Source organism: Montipora capricornis, chromosome 5 (assembly GCF_036669925.1).
Source record: "Montipora capricornis isolate CH-2021 chromosome 5, ASM3666992v2, whole genome shotgun sequence".
NCBI lineage: Eukaryota > Metazoa > Cnidaria > Anthozoa > Scleractinia > Acroporidae > Montipora > Montipora capricornis.
The window spans coordinates 29,468,501-29,485,214 of record NC_090887.1 but is presented as its reverse complement, the minus strand read 5'-3'; positions in this window follow the sequence as shown (position 1 = coordinate 29,485,214).

Genomic DNA, 16,714 nt, shown 5'->3' with positions numbered 1-16,714 from the left:
AACTATTCTTTTTTTCAATAAAAATAAGTATGGATCATAACTTAATCAGCGGTGATATCAAGTCTTCATATTACGAGTAAAAGCTTGTTGTAAAAACAAGTTGAGCGCAATTGAACACCCTGTTGAGAGGTGTTGAGTTTTGTTGAGTCAAATTTGAAACTGATCAAACTTTTCGCTCAACACGGCTCAACTTTCCTTTGTTTCGCGGTCATCCATGTGTGGCTCAACAAAGTCGACTGCATTTGCACAGCAACGCTCATCATGTTGAGCCCACACACGCACAGTGCCCAGCGTATCCGTTGGGAGTTTAAACATTACATATCGAACATTTTACAAGATACATGTAGCGTCGCAGGAGTTAGAAGTTCTACAGGAAAGTTCTTACACAATGTTGAAGTAGCAACATTTACTAATAATACGCCGAATCCACGCTCTTGTTTTACCACTTTGCTTTTTTTTTAATTTTTGTCCTCATCAATGAGTTCGCTTACTAGAAGTGCGGCCAAGCATTTTCGTGTTCTGAGGAGATGAATATACCTTAAGGCCCGTTCAAACGGTCATGATAGTTGATGATAGTTGATGATAGTTTCAACTATCACGCACGTTTGAACACGAACTATCATTCACTATCATCAACTATCATCAACTATCATGCAGTTTGGACATGTTCAAATTCGACATGATAGTTCATGAAAGTTTTTTCCGTTTGACCGAGCGGATGATAGTGCATGATAGTTTTTCGGTCAGCGGGGGTAACCAAGGCGGGCTCAATGCAAAAGGGCTAAAGCAAGTTTGCCAACGTCCTGTGAGGAAAAAAAAAACAATAATATGGACGAATATTCGGACGACAGTTGATATGTTTTCCTTCGATTGCTCCAAGGCAATTCGGATATTGCCATTGACTTTCGAACGCATTCGCTATTTCGGACCACTTTTCCACGGTTGAGGGAACTGACATGTACTTTGGACCGAGAATTTTCCAGATGGCCTCACAAACCTCGCGAATTATGTAAGATATTGTTGCCTTCCCCATTCTGAACTGAAAATGTAGCGATGTAAATGTCTCGCCAGTGGCCAGGAAACGGAGCGCTAGGGTCAGCCTCACCGCTGGCTTAATGATCTTATGTCCGCCTATTACTTGTTCTTTGGAAATCTCGGGCTCAATAGCCATCAAAATTTCGCTAAATGTCTCATAATTCATCCTCATCATCTCCTTGTACGCTACCGTGTCTTCCGCTCGCAACTCCTCAACTAATCGATACATCCCGGACTCTTCTCTCCTCCGTATCAACCCTTTCGTCCTTCCTCGTTTGTGGCGGCCCAGCAACTCTTCACGTACGTCATCCTGCATTACAGCCACTAAAATTGTGGCAATAGCTGCTCTTCTCGGCTGATAGACAGCCATTTTCGTCACGAAATTCAAATCCCCGCCATATTTGTTTACAATTGCGCGCGGTAGGAGACTAGGTACCAGTTAGCTACGCCAGCACATTGTGCGATTTCGTCAACTATCATGAACTATCATGGACCGTTTGATCGCAAACATGATAGTCAATAATAGTGAATGATAGTTGAAACTATCATCAACTATCATCAACTATCATGACCGTTTGAACGGGGCTTTAAGATCCTCAGCCATGATTCAACATGAGCCTTTGTGAAATCTTCGAAATGCTCAACAACACCTCAACAAACACTTGACATGTTGAGAGTCTGCACAGTGGACAAATACAGTGCTTTTGTACGCGGCTTAATACCTAAACATCCTTTGTCCTTAAAGAAAACAAATCCAGTCGAGGTAAAAGAAGCGATGTTGAAGTCAAGACGAACAAAGCAACGGGCTATGATAAGATTCCACCGAGAGCAATCAAGGAATCAGCTGAAATACTTTGCTACCCTTTCAGTGTACTTTTTCATCATATCCTGGAAAACTCCAGGATACCTCAACAATGGAACTCGGTGAGTTTCACCAGTTTTCAAAAACGATTGTTGTCTAACGAAATCAAACTATAGACCGATAACTATACTACCATCCTTGTCGAAAATCTTCGAAACGCTGATTCACTCCAGAATCAGTCATTATTTCGACGATATTTTTCACGAACATGTATTTGCATACAGGAAAAACCACGGAACTGATACTGCTCTTCTCAGCCTCACAGAAAAGTGGAGGAAAGAACTTGATCTACACAATATTATTGGAATTGTGTCTATGGACCTTTCCGTGTCTATGGACAAAGCCACCGAACAGATTCATGACTATCTCACTAATCGACGTCAGCGGGTCAGATTAGGCGATCAACTCTCAAACTGGAAAGAAATCTCAGCGGGGGTCCCTCAAGGTAGCGTGCTTGGGCCATTGATATTTAATATATTCATGAATGATTTTGTTTACGCTGTAAAGCAAAGTACATTATCCGCGTATGCTGACGATATACAGATTTTTTCGCTGGCAGCACAGCGGAGAAAGTGGAAGAGGTAATAAATGCGGATCTCGCAAATGTTGACAAGTGGTACGAGCAAAACGGAATGAAGAGGAACGCCTCCAAATACCAAGCAATTGTAATGGGAAAGTCACAGGAATAATACCACATTTCTACTGCGAAAACACTGCTATTCCCATTACTGGAGATCTGGAAATGCTTGGTGTTGCCGTAGACGACAAAATGAAATTCGACAGGCACATAGCAAATGCATGCAGAAAAGTCTCCCAGCAGATCCCTGTACTCAAGCGAATGAAAAAGATCCTTCCATTTGAAACAAGAAAGTGTCTATATACCTTGGATTCATCTTTCCGCACTTTAACTACTGTTCGGAGACTTGGCATTTCTGTAGAAAAAGTCAATGAGCGTGCTCTCCGTTTTGTCGTTAACGAAAAACAAACGTCATACTGTGAATTACTTGATAAACTAGGCTTACCATCACTTGCAAATCAACGCCTCGGGAAAAAATAGTCTGCACGGTTTTCAAAGCTATAAACAATGATCATGCACCTAAGAGTATTAAAGAGCTAATCCCACATAGAATAGTTATTATGACCTAAGAGGTAACGACATCTTAAAGCTGCCAAAGGCCAACACTACAACCTACGCTCTAAAATCGTGGAGGTTCACGGCACCACAATTATGGAACTCAAGACCTGACTTTTTCAGAGCTATTCGGTCTTAAAATGATTATAAAAACACTATTAGAAAATTAGATTTGTCAGGTTTGATACAATCGTAAATTTATATCTTGTAATTAATAATTAGTCTTAGTTATATCTAGTCCTGTAAATAGATTTCAATTTTAAATTTTAAACATATCTTTTTAGCTACTTGTTGAAGGTATTTTATTTTCTCAACTTTAGTTTATTATTTTCTGTGTTATACCTGTAAACTAGCTGGTGATCTTTTTTTCACAAAAGCTAAGCGTATATCACAATAAAACTTGACTTGACTTGTCTGGGAGTGAAAACAAGGATGAACGAGTTGCAATGTGAGAGGCAACGGACGGTTTATCTCATAATTTATAGTCTTAATGACTCTTCCAAGTTTCCGTCTGTACACCCGCCTCTTCCAAAGAATTCATCGACCCGTGATTTAGCGCTTACGAAAGACACTCCATTTTTCGCAACATCAGATGCACCTATGCTACGCCGTATGTGACAAAATATCAAATCCGCTAATAAATAAAACAAGTCTCACAATTTACAATATAGTCGCTAACAATTAGCATCAATTTGTTTGTTGACCAAATCACACTCCCAGCAATTTATGTCACCTCTCTTGTTGTACAATTCATATATTCAAGGACCGTGCCTCGAATGTCAAGCTCTATGTTATGCAAGTTAAGATGCTTGTTTTATAAGCAAAGAAGAGAGAGAGGACAGCTTTTGATCAATTCCATTTTCGAGGGGGACTGAACACCTGTGCAAAAATGATGAGACGCGAGAAACTCTGAGCGAGACAATGGCCACTGAAAGTATCGAGGATCTTGTTCTACAGGTGAATCATTCAATCAGCCCAAGCAGGAAAATTCGTTCTTCTTATGTCGCTATAACTTCACCCAGTTCCCAAGGTTGTAAAGAGGAACTCGCTCAGAGACCCAATTGCAAATGATCAGCAAAATGAAGCACATCTACAGCAAGCAGTTTGAGTAGCCAATATAAAGAGTGAAATTTTAAAGACACTGTGCAAATCTGTGAACGTGCCCCAAAAGAAAACACTGCTTAGTTCAATTTTAGAAATTGTAGCGTCGTATTTAATACTTCCAAATAAACATCTGTAAATTTGTTCTTCGTGGAAAGCTATTTTAAATGCGAGGGGATTATGCATTAATATGCAAGGGAGATAAGTCACTTATCTCCTTGCATATTAACACATAATCCCCTCGCATTTAAATTAGCTGTTCATTATTCACGCTCTTCCCTTCCATCAAGGGCCGCACCCAGCTTTTCAGACAGTTGATTTGGGGGTTATGTAGTATATTCCCCCCGAAAAGAACAAAGGAATCCGAGCTCATGTAAAACTATGCAAAGTTAATAGTTGACGGGAAATAGCATTAAACATCCCAAAACACTGATTTTAACAAAACAGTAATTACATAACAATGCTTTAAACGTCTGTGCGAAGTTTCCAGATGATACGAGCTTGAGTGTGTGGTTAAATGATCAATGTGAGTTTGAATTCAACCGGCGAATCGTCAACAAAATCACTGCAAAATCCTCGGCTGCTTCAGCTCTCAGTCGACCTCATCGGCCCCCCTCGTTTTGCCACCAATAAACTCAGCAGTAATTTCAATTGATCTTGAGGAATTTAACTTGCTCTTACATCAGCGAAGTCTGAGGAGAAATTGCAATTGGAATGGATTTGAAAGCCGTATTTTGACCTTGGCGCCAAGTGGAAAATCAGTGAAGTTTCCGAACTTAGGTGGTACAAAACGACACAATCCCCATTCTCCAGCTTCTCGAACACTTTTCGTTGTCGAAATCTTGGATGTTTCCTACCTTAAAAGCACTGTAAACTTCGAACAGGCCTGGTCAAAGAATACCTTCGATGCCCGACCGATTTGTGAGGGCGAGCTTCTGACTGGCGGAGATTAAAGGCCGGGACACACTAGGCAATAAGTCGCTGCGACACGTCGCGGGGACAAGTCGCCGCAACCATTGGCCTTGTGTGACACGGTTACTTTTATGAAAATCATTGGCGCTGAGGCAGAATTTTGTTGCCGCGATCAGTCGCACGAATTCAAACCAATTTGAATTCGTGCGCCTAATCGCAGCGACAAAATTAGCGAAAGCAGCTTTGTCGCACCGTGTGTACACTTCCGGCGACAAGTCGCTGCGACAAAATATAAATGAACCAATGAGATAGCGTCATATGGTCAGCCATATTGAATTTGAAAACTAGTTCACATTCCCCCTTACACGAGATCACTGCGTGTGCACCGAACAGGCATCGTGTCGCAGCGACTTGTTTTGCAAGTATTACACACGGAGCAACTTGTCGCAGAGACCCGTCGCTGCGACTTGTCGCCTGGTGTGTCCCGGCCTTAACAATGGCTCACCTCACGCGTCCAGCCGTGATTTCGGGAGTGAGCGCTGGCTCATTTCCCGAAACAGCGGCTGGTAATCGAGCCTACATGTAATCGCTACCGAACGAACATAGTGTCAGATAGTTTGACAAAACAAAATGAGAAATGTTCGTACCTCAAGTGAGAAATGACTGTACCACGTCGTAACATTCAAAGGGTTTCATCGTCAAGCAACCATTATCGACGGATTTTGCAAACTGATTTCCTTAGAGGAAATTGTGCTATTTTTATTTAACATGCACGCAATTACAAATTCACGAACTTTACTGTAGTAAGGTGCGGTGCCATTTAGAGGCAAGGTTGGCTTCTATTCTGTCATTCACAATCGCAATTATTTTGCTGTAACATTTACAGAAACAAGTTTAAATAATTAAATTTAGAATTTAATATTTCAAATGTAGGTGCAGTTTGAAGTGGTTTTCAGTGATTAACCCTTTTTTTCGAGCTTGCCAGTAAGTACAACAATTTTAATTGAAGCATCTTGAAAATCTTCTTCTCCTTGCAATGTTGAAGTCTAAGCCGCTACTTGTCACTACTTTTTCGACTATAATATTTTGATTCGTCGAACGTAAAGTTTTCAATGTTCCTAAAAGTTTGCATACTGCGCTTTGATATTTTCCTGGGCCGTCCTTTGCTTTCAGGTTTCACTGACCTTCCTGTACATGCAGAATGATTCCTACCGCTACACAACCTCGCTACGGTAGACTTCCATAAGCCACATTCACCTGCAATTCTTCCGAAGGATAACTTCTGATATTATCAGAGGCGCACGTTAGCATCAGTTGGTGAAATTTTTTTCCATAAAAAACCATCTCCTCCTTTGAAACGTCAAAAAAGCACGTAGGAAAACGCCTTTTTGGCGTGGCGAACACAAAATTTCTGTCTAAAACCTTTCTCAACGTTTGCAACATTAATTACGCGCGCGTCATTTTTTTGCATTTTTTGCATGAGCGAGGTACAGGCCTCTTTCTACGTTAATCAGTGCAGAAAAAAATTTGTTATCAATTATCCTTCATAAATAGAGCATCATCGTCCAGTTCTTCTTGCTGTTTGCAAACATTTGTAAAACAACTCCTTTTCAGACAATCCTGGTCTCAAGTGTTGGGACAGTTCACAGCAGATGACTTCACAGGCAGCCTCTCTTAATTAAGACCAAGACCGTGTAAACACGCCTGTTCCCCCTCCCCCATGACAATGTTGATGAAAATCTTAAAGGAGAAAACCTTGACAATAGCTTCAGAATAGCCACGTTTCAAGAAATGTTCGCCTCCAAGAACGGTGTTCTTCAACTAAAGTGACGATAAGATAGATATTCACGTCTTATTCCAATAATAATGATTTTTCAGCAATCACGTTCGGTTCCAAAAATCCTGTCTAACCACTTTCTATTTTGCCTTTTTCCTTTTTAACCACATCCGACCTGGTTTTCAGAATAGCTTCATTTTCTTTCAACATTGCTAGGGGGAGGGGGGGGGGGGTCAATTTTACTTGCTTCTATCCATGTCTTTTTAAGCGTCAAGGCCGTAGTTGAAATCGTGGGTTTTAGAGTGTACACGGGAGGTGTCCCAACACTTTATGGCCAGGATTGTAGGTTAAATTGGTGATCCTCGTTTTACCTAAGTTGAATATGCACTCTACCTAGTTTAAAGAAGTAGCTATCTATCCCCCAAACCGTCTTCCCTCAAGCTCTGCCTTGCGCATCTCAACACATCTTCCTAATGTTTTGTATCATCTTATCGGTTTCTGTGTTCATACACTCATCCTTTAAGTCTCAACATTACAACATAGTAAGGGAAGAGAGAACTGTACTATGCACTTACCGGTACTAGAACTTACTTTTGTATAGGAGACTTCACTTTTTATAAACAATTCGTTTGTTATTTAAATTTTGCCAACCACAGAACAAAATAATCCTTTGTATCAAAAGCCAATATATCTCTGGTTGACACATTAATGACAATAGGTGACGTAACGGTGAGTATCGCTATAATACGTCATAATAAGTCAATTGATATCCACGTATAATATCCAAAACTAATCCTAATCTGACTCTTTTTTTTTTTTTCTTTAAGCTTCCTTTAGGCTCTTCGATTCACCTGAGTGCGTATTCAACCTAGGTAAAATGAGGATCACCAATCATAGACAGGGAAAAATTTCTAGTAAGCCTGGTGTTTTAAACAAATGTCGACAAACTCAAGGGAGAGTTCCTAAACATGCTTTTTAAGATGAAAATTACAATTACGTGCTGAACACGAAAATAATGTTTACCAAGCTTGATTTTGAGTTTTAACTGAAAAATCAGTTTTAACTGATAAGAAACGAAATTCAGCGATTCATGTTGGAATAATGTTATCGCAATCGAGTCGAGTATGAACTTAAAAAAATAAGATAAGGCACTGAGAATTTAACAGTAAGAGAATCACAAAGTTTTTATCGGGAATTGTTTCATTCAAAATTCTCAATTTTAAATTAAGAGCATTTGCTGTCAAATTACATTTCCTACACAGGAAGCCTAGTCAGATAGTTAAAGTTGCCTGGCCGCTAATACTCAAGCTAGTTGTCTGTGTGACTATGGCAGATTTTGTCACAGATCACACAGTTAAAAATAATGGAAGAACGAATAAGTTTTAAAAGATCTGCACCTAGTCTGTTCCACGCTCACGATGGGGTGTTGCGTGCCATGAGTAAATGACGCAGCTTCCAGAATAAGTGCATACCGAGTTTGACAAGGGTAACCGGGCCGTGAAAGGCTAGTCGCGAAGACTTTATCAGGTCGATCGCGATCAAGGTCATGAGTGACGTATTGGTACCGGGAGGAGAGGAAGAGAAATGGTTGGCATTACAAGGATGACAGCAGCGTTCTGGAGATAGACTCTCTCGTGTACCCTTCGGGCACCCATTACTGAATTAACAAGGAAGATGTACCATCTTCTTGTTTCTACGAATGATTAGATAAGATGCAACGAGTCTGACCCGTCAAGGAAACTGCGGGATAATGCCGACGAGAGGAAAGTGATTGAGCTGCTGCGCCAGGCAGACGTTTACAATGTCAATGAACAAACAACAGTCCATGAAATGTTGCAGAATATGTTTACCAAAGACATCGCAACAACACAGATAGAAGAGTCCTCAGCTAATTTTTGTTCCCCTTGCTATTGCAGATTCCAATAATCAGCTGCACAGTGGAAATACGTAAAAGAAAATCGCTATTATACGTCTTAAGATAACTTCAAGTTCATTTATGTACTGTTCAACCGTATGCACTTCTCCCCGCGTGATCAGGCCGGGAAAATCGTAATTTTCAATAGTCACGTGAAACTAAAAAATCACGTAATTACCATGCAGTACCCACCAAACACATTACAGACATGCTACCTATATTACTTGTGGATTTAAATGAAGTGTAAACCTTTTTAGAGTGTTCTGTAACATGACACAACACGTAGCCTCGCTTTTGTCTTTAAATATGTATGATTATGTAATTGGCTGATTTGAAGGTCAAAATGGCATATTCAAGCTTGGTGAGGAATTGTTCGTGTTCAGCGCATAATTTTCATGAGCAAAAGTGAGTTTATCAACTTTTCCTTGAACTTGCCTACACAAATTCACTTTTGGGAAAGTTATCCCAGTCTATCATTAATTTACCCTGCGAGCAGAGGCCCTTCGATCTTCCTAGATAAGTCGGGAAGAGGAAGGGACCTCTGCCAGCCGGCTCGACTTTCTTTGATTTGCCGCTCATCCAAAGAAATGGATGAGTCAGTCCAGTTTCAACTTGCCAAACCTGTTTTTTTTATTTGTGCGCATGATCAATCGCCACGCGTCATCAATATTTTTTAAATTTACAACAGCGTGACAATTTTTAAACTGTCTAAATTCCCATGAGAATTTTTCCGTATGTCGGTTACAGAAGCTAGTTTACCAGAATTGAGAAACCTATTAATTTTTTCAGTAAAAATTAAAATGGCAATTTAAAAACTTGAACTATCTTGAGGAAATGATTCCTTGGTTGTCGTGTGTTTGCCAGAGTTGTTCGAAAATATCCGTTACTGTTTGTTTTGGTTTTGTGGTTTTGCGGTTACTAGTCAGGCGTGACTGACTCCCGAATACGTTACGTTTGAATTTTTAACGCATGCTCAACACGAAATGTCGAGCCGGCTGGCAGAGGTCCCTTCCTCTTCCCGACTTATCTAGGAAGATCGAAGGGCCTCTGCTCGCAGGGTATCATTAAATTAGTATAATGAACCTCTTGTAAAAGGCTAATTGCGTATGTATTCATTTTTAACCATCGAAAGATTTCACGCCTTTTCAGCGTTTTAGAAATATCCCTTACATTCAAAGAACAAATTATTAATTCATGCGTTGAGTAAGTCGTTAAAGGAAAGGTGTGCCAAAGTGGATTTCATATGCAAAGAAAAAACGAAGCATCCTACAGACGTGAATAAGAATGAGAACGCTAGCCAGAAAAACAGACACTAAAACATGAAAAAATAACCACAAACAGAGATACAGCGCAAAACACAGCAAAACATAAAAAACCCCACTAGCTGGGGAGTACATACTAATGCGGAGGGATGGGAAAGCCAAACAACTATATACAAAACAACGGAAAGACAATTAAAAGTGAAATGGAAATAATGAAAAACATATATAAGAACCTATCATTAGTGGATTAAATTAAACGTAGACGAAATTTTTTGGTCCTTGCCGGTGACCAGCCTTCTAACCACAACCTTTGCGTCAATCCCATTTTCTCTTGTTAAGAAAAAAGCTTACATTAGAACCCTTCGCTCCATATTACAGCTTGTGCTTAGCCTTGAGTAACATATGCATCCTTTGATGTCTTCAGAAGGTTTTTAACTCTAAGAGTTTAAGAGTTATTAGTAATGCCAAATTCATACGAATGTTGGTGTTTGTTTTTTTTGGTTTTACGAGACATCTGGCTTGTCTCTTCTACTGGGCCACCCTGCCCAGAGGCCCGGCGCACGAACAGGACTCGAGATCCTATGCGAGGTGCTCCATCCTACCCTCTCCCGACCAGAAAGACCAGCCCACCACACCGGGAACTACATGCCCTACTCTGGTCGACTAGTGTGCGGGTTCTTTTACGTCCCACAGGATTATGAACATTGAAGTGTTGTGAGACGGGACCTCCGGCTTATCGTCCATATCCGAGAAGACTAGAGACTCTAACCATTTGCAGATGTAATTACAAAGGCAGCACTTTCTATAACCCTGAGTGTTGGTCCGGCCGGAGTCGAACTCACGTCCTCCCGCTCAGCAGCCCGGTGCTCAAGCAACTGAGCCACCGGTGCGTGTTGGTTGTAATACACCATTGCGTAGATTTTTTAGGTACATAGGCTTATTCAAAGATACGTCTAATTTCACTTTTTCTTTTCACGTCCTTGAATCTTGAGCGATGAACTAGTAAGCACCTTTCGTGAGAGGAAATTAAAATGTCAACGTTTGACGAAAAAAGCTCTTCTTTAATTTGTATATGCTGATGTCCGATCTCACCCATCGATCACTTGCTTGTAAAGCGCATTTGAATATGTTAATAGAAAATGCGCTATATAAATTCATTACCATTACCATAGTGATGTTAATTTGATAAAAGTGCTATAATTGACAAAAGCTTCTTAACTATACCTGTTCTGTAACTGGAAGTTTCCTCATGCTAAATTAAAAGGATTTTGCATTGTTCACTTTTGCCTACATTGCAGGAGTTAGTTTACGTGTAATTATATTCTAGTATCTTACCGTCAGGACAAGACTTGCATTCAAAAACACTTTTTCCAGGTGCTTTATTTTTGTGGACGAAAGTGCCATTAGGACACCTCCGGCAACTGCCGCTGACAAAAGCCATAGTGTCTGAGTAATAACCACCTGTGGAGCATACAAAATATATCATGGTATATGTACCCTTTCGTATAGAGTAATATACGTAATGAGAGAACAAAGCAACATAAAAACATACTGCTACTTCTAAATAACTACTATTGATAATAATAATAATAATAATAATAATAATAATAATAATAATAGTAATAATAATAATAATAATAATGATGATGATGATAATGATGATGATGATAATAATAAAGGTATCATCATTACCATAATCATTGCTCTTACGATCAATACCTTCATACAAATTATTAGCGAAATAAGATGCTGAAAGACGGCACTAATACAACGTGAAGTATCTGGAATCCGTATCAAGAGAACGTGGACTGCCCATTGTCTCAGGATCTGCGAAACTCGCCAACATAGAGTACATACAAAAGCACAACAAATAATACGGCGACCTCTTTCATAATGCAGACCACATAAAATTTTCTTCTGTTTTAATGTTAATTAGCCTTTCTAGCCTCGCTACGACGAGCAAATTTCAAAGGATATTTGTTTCAAAATGAGGGGAGGTAGTCTCCATTTATGAAAGTGGTCTGTATCTCCATCGGGTGATCTGAAAGCACTACAACATCAAGGTGCAAATCAAATATTGCACACATTTACAACTAACAGTGACCAAAAACGAAGTAGCCCCTATATTCTGGGACAAACCGATACCAGTAAAAGTTGAGAAAATATGGGACCATCTGAATGGAAGAGATTCAGGAGATCGTTCTCCTTGGAACTGCTCATACACTAGAAAAGCTGTAACAACAAAATAGTATGACCACAAACCAGAAACACTGAGGATGGCGATGTCACGATACTGCGGGATATGCCCATTCATACAGACAGAGATATCTAAACTAACAGAACAGATTTGGTGATTAAAGACCACAAAACAAGGAGCTGTTTATTTACCAATATGGCAATACCATCAGGGCACATCATTGACGTTCATTTAAAAAGGTCGAAAAACAAGGACCTAGAGATTGACACAAGCTGAAAGTGGCAATGGAAAACTGAAACAATCCCAGTTATAATCACTCGGAACTGTAAAAAAAGGAGAGGAAAAGTACACTGCAAAAATCTCTGGCTCAATAGCCATCATGGAGTTGCAAAAGATCACTTTATTAGGTTCATTGCATATTCTAAAGAAGGTAATATATCGATGCAATAGAGCTACCCCACCCCGAGGTGCTTTGTGAACATGGTTTGGACCCAGTCCTACTGGATTATTAGGAAACACTTATCAGGGACGACGACGACGAAGACGAAAACGACGCCGACGAGGATGAGGACGATGATGATGACGATAATGATGATGATGATGATAATAATAACAATAATAATGATAATTGCAAAAATTATCCATTGAAAGCTGTGTGCCAAGTATAATCTAAAAGGAAATGATACGTGCTATGACCAAGAACTGGAGAGAGTTCTTGAAATAACTAAGTAAAGATTTTATGGGATGTAGCAATCCAGTTTGACCACATAGACCAGACATTGTAGCGATTGAGAAGAAAGAAAAGGTCTGTAAGATCATTGATATTGCCGTCCCTGGTGATTCCATCATTGATGATAAAAGAGCACAAGAACTATTTTTTAAAATATCAAGATCTGGAACGGGAGTTTAGAAGATTGTAGGACATGAGAAAGGTGCTTGTCATTCCTGTTGTGGTGGGTGTGCTTGGCTGTGTCACAAAAGATTTAGGTAAATGGATAGACCGGCTAGGTATTACAGTAAGCACGGCATTTCTGCAGAAGACAACACTTCTAGGCATTGGATACTGACGAGAGTGTTAGACATGACAACATTGGGGAGTGAACCCAGGGTACCGGCCCTTAGTCATTTGTTATGACCCTCTCCTATGGAGGAAATAGCAGTGTAAGATTATCGTGGGAAAGGAGGATAATAACAATAAGAGAAAGGTGCTTGTCCGTCTTGTTGTGGTGGGTGCTCTTGGCTTTGTCACAAAAGATTTAGGTAATTTGGATAGACAGGCTAGGAATTAAAGTAAAAACCGGCATTTGTGCAGAGGACAACACTACACAGCATTGCTAGGATACTGACGAGAGTGCTAGACATGTCAGCAGCAGGGAATGAACCCTGAGAACCCTTAGTAATTTATTATGACCCGCTCTTATGGGGGACGCTCGATTTGTGGAGCGCAAGTCTAAGAATGTGTGGGCTGTAGAGATGTCCTGTCCTTGGATACAGAATTGGGAAAAGTCCGAGGAGAAGACGGCTAAGTACGGGCCTTTGCGATTCGAACTGAAAAAGCCGTACACTGGGTATGACATTGAACAATGTAACATCATCATTGACGTGATAACGGTATGGGTCAAGGGATCTAGACGTAACAACGAGGAAGCTCTTTGGCAGCCGGGGATATGAAGTATTGAGAAGGATGCAGAGGGCTACCATCTCGAGTTCTCTCAACGTAGTGAAAAATTCTAAAGCCACCGTTACCTGACTTTCCCCGTGGGAATAGCATAGGAGGTCAATATAGCTTTAGTATCCGAGAACTTTAGATTGTTTATTAGATTTATATCTTTTATCGTACGTTATTTAATTCAATAAATTTCGGTTCAGACTGCAGAGTTTAAGCTGTGCGCCCTATTTTGTTCTATTTTAGCATCCATACGTTTATCAACTGAAAAAAATAATAATAATGGCAACTTTATTTGTCTTCGAATACAGTTGTAAATCTCTCTAAGTATAGGCAATTAACAACTGGCTACTTGAAATTGAGTGATATACTTGTACACTGTATTTACAAATTAATAGAAAAAATATATATATGTATATACTACAGTTTTATTAAGTCTGGGCTATCCCAAGTCTTATTTCTACGACAGAATATAAAATATGTTGCTCTAATGGCTAGACTTATCATTTTTTTGATTATATAGTGTTATTGCGTTTTGTCAATGCCAATGTCATTCATCATTTCTAAGAACGTAGAGCATTCGTTGGAGAAAACACCAAGGGAGCTCATGGAAAGGTTTACAAATTTAACACATCTGTAGTTACTTCTCATGTCTTTGACCACGTTCATGTATTTTTCTTTTTTGCCTACTGCATTGTTTTTAAGGTTAGATTCGAAACCAACCGTTAGTTCTAGAATATATAGGCACTTGGACTGTATTAGGAAAAGAAGATCTGGACGATAATTTTCACCAGTTATAATTGAAGGACTCGGAAAGCCATTGACATCAGCATAGAGTGAAGAGCGATCATTAATTACAGGTTGAAGTGAGTTGGCAATCAAGTTGAGAATTGAGTCGTGTCTCCAGGTGAAGCGATCAAGGTAATGTTGACAACGAGCGACAATGTGCAGGAGTGACTCAGGGTTAAGGCAAAAGGAGCAATCAGGACTTTGTGATAATCCCCATCTTGTCATATTCGTACGTGTAGGAAGGGAATTGTTGACGTAGCGAACGGTAAAATTGTAGATGTTCTTGGGTAGATGAGACTGGGCAGACGACCACATATCGTTAACAGATGACAATGAGTGCTTGATAACATTTGTAAAAAAGAAACCTTGAGATGTTAAGTGGTGTTGCAGTTTGTCTTCTTGATTAGAACGAAAGTCTTTAAGAACTTCCTTGGTGGATTTGAACACATCGTATTGAATATTTGTGTGACTACTTGACGACTTCCATAGATCTTTAAGGGAGTCATTCCGTGACTCTTTTAAGGGATTGAGGAGAACTCTTTTGCAATGAGTGAATTTAACTGAAGGAGGACAAATATTAAGGCCACATTTATTGCGTTCTAGAATAACATTACTCAGTGTACCAGATATCGGATTTCAAGCCATTTTCGAATATAGCCGTTCACTATAGAATCAAGATTTGCTATTATCCAGGTTTTTGATATGTCAGCTACAGTAAAATGCCAGGACAGTTTAGATAGGACATAGCGGCTGTACAGCAGAAGTTTGTTTTTGGGATGCAGTGGTTTCTCATCAATTTCACACATCAAGTCCTGTACAAGAGAGAACAATTCTGACATGTGTTGGTTGTTAGACATGTTGAAGTGAAAGTAGCGTCCTAAGTAACGAAATGATTCACCCATTTCCACACACGGGACAAGAACTCCATTTATCAACAGTTTAGGTAAACAATAATTAACAATAACAATAACAATAATAATTATAATAATAATAATTGCGAAGTGCGTGATGAGAGTAACAAAACCAGATGTTGTTGAGGCAAGTGGCTCGCTGCAGGCATTCGCAGGCCATAAAAGTGGGAGTGAGTCTGCCATTCATGCAATGCGCAATATTTTCGACGCTGATGACACGGACGCTGTTCTTCTTGTTGACGCCTCAAATGCTTTTAATGCCCTGAACAGAGCTGCTGCGTTGCACAATACAAGAGTGCTATGTCCAACCATAGCTACTTATGCGATTAACACCTACAGACAGCCTGCAAGGCTCTTTATTATAGGCGGCCAAGAACTTAAATCAGCGGAAGGCACCACACAGGGGGACCCTCTCGCTATGAGCATGTACGCCATTAGTCTCCAGCCACTGATAACGCGTCTACACGTCTCAGGCGCAGCTAAACAATCTGGGTTTGCTGACGATGCAACGGGAAGTGGTTCCCTGAAAGATGTGCGGAAATGGTGGGACGAGCTATCAGAGAGTGGTCCGGCGTTAGGGTACTTCCCCAATGCAAAAAAGTGCTGGTTGATCATTAAACTTGATAAAGAACACGCTGCTATGCAGGTATTTGGTGACACAGCGATTAACATCACCTCTGAAGGCCATAAGCACCTAGGTGCAGCTCTTGGATCGAGGTCATTTCTGGAAGGGTACGTGGGCGAGAAGGTAGAAGACTGGGTAAACCAGGTCACCAAACTTGCAGAGTTCGCCTTATCACAACCTCAGGCGAGCTATGCAGCGTTCACGTTTGGGCTACGGCACCGATGGACGTATTTCTTAAGGACACTGCCCTATATTACCGACTTCTTAGGTCCTTTGGAGCGTGCGATAAGCAAAGTCCTCATACCAGCTATTACGAACCACGCAACAACTGAAACCGAGTGCGGACTCCTTGCGCTTCCTGTGCGCTTGGGAGGGCTTGGGCTTATAGATCCAGCCAGAGCCTCACCCAAAGAATATGAGGTTTCAGTCAGGGTCACAAGTCCCCTAGTAAGGCAAATTGTGGAGCAAGTGCATCAGACCCCGGATGCGTCAGAAGTAAAAACACTGCAAATAAGCGCGCGTAAGGAGAA